General features: G+C 42.6%; 1 long non-coding RNA gene across 1 annotated transcript; it reads right to left on the reverse strand.

The window, feature by feature from the left end:
- Window positions 1-364: 364 nt before the first annotated feature.
- On the reverse strand, window positions 365-1,111 carry LOC5569537. The gene is made up of 2 exons (XR_002502212.1): window positions 1,052-1,111; window positions 365-839 (listed from the first exon to the last, which is right to left on the reverse strand). It is a non-coding gene; the product is annotated as an uncharacterized LOC5569537 (long non-coding RNA).
- Window positions 1,112-1,370: the final 259 nt, after the last annotated feature.

A 1,370-nucleotide genomic window follows, 5' to 3' on the forward strand; every position in this document is an offset into this window, starting at 1 on the left:
TTCAAGCCCCCCCCCCCTCCTTCCACTTGTCACACTTTATGTATGGGTCCTTTAAAATTGTGTAAGGCTGGTCACGCTATGTCTGACCCCCTTCCCCCTTGAAGCGTGATATAATTTGTGTACGACCTCGGGTTATTATTCTGTGACCTCTTATTAAGAGGGTTGTTAGTGCCGGTGATCAGCTGTTACATCTTCGAGGAAAAGTGTGACCAAGAGACGAGAAGAGATTGATTAATCACGAGGAGAATTTTTTTTTAGTTATCTTACACTCCATCTCCTCGTGGCCTTTGGGGTCAGTTTTACCAAAATATAGCCTTTCGTTATATAGATATAGAACGAATAAAATTTCTAAATGATTCAGAGGTTTATTGCAAAGGTTTTTGTTTAAACGCACAAGATGTTTATTGCCAACTATTTAGAAACAATATGAGTAATATAATGATGCAGCTTAATTTAAACTGTTTATCAAACCATACTAATACTTTACTCCCACAGCAATTGGATCGATATTGTTGATCTTAAATTACGGCTAATCTCGATATGTGTGACCTAAGCCGAAGGTGCACAAGTAACTCCTGGAATGCATGGTTTGACGCAGTTGATGGATGGGTCGCAACATGCCAACCAGGGCCAGTCACATACGAGCTTTACGTCATTGAAATGTAATCCAGCTGGACACACAAATTCACAGGCCAAATTTGATCCATGTTTGCACTTGTAGAATTTGTCACATTCGTGGTGGGGTATCAGAAGAGCTTCTGTATTGGAACCAGGGCTGCTGACACAAAGTGCATTTTCGTGACAGTTGAAGTTCGGGCATCCAGTATCGCACTCAGGTGCTAGAAAAAAAAAATTAGAAAGGGCTAACTGGCTTCTTCGCTATCAAAAATCACTGACTGGTTGACCAGGCACTCGTCGTAATTATTGTTAGACTCGTGTTGTAAAATATTTCGTTCTGCAACTTGTTGCAAAAACTACCTTTTCTGAAGTTCTCGAGCGATTTTCTTCAAAACAACAGAAATAGTTCTAGATTGAATTTGTCGATACATACTTGGTGTGCCTGGATCAGGCGATGGACTTGGTACTGGAGTTGGCGCCGGAGTTGGTGCTGGAGTTGGCGCTGGAGTTGGCGCTGGAGTTGGTGCTGGAGTTGGCGCTGGAGTTGGCGCTGGAGTTGGCGCTGGAGTTGGTGCTGGAGTTGGCGCTGGAGTTGGGGCTGGAGTTGGGGCTGGTGTTGGGGCTGGAGTTGGACCTGTCGCAATTAAATTGATTTTCACATAGTGAAAAGAATATTTCGGTTATTTCCAGCAAAAACTAGATATATGGCTTCCAATTTCGAGAGAGCTTACATTACGTTATATAAACATTAG

The sequence above is a fragment of the Aedes aegypti genome, chromosome 3 (assembly GCF_002204515.2).
Source record: "Aedes aegypti strain LVP_AGWG chromosome 3, AaegL5.0 Primary Assembly, whole genome shotgun sequence".
In the NCBI taxonomy this organism is placed as follows: domain Eukaryota; kingdom Metazoa; phylum Arthropoda; class Insecta; order Diptera; family Culicidae; genus Aedes; species Aedes aegypti.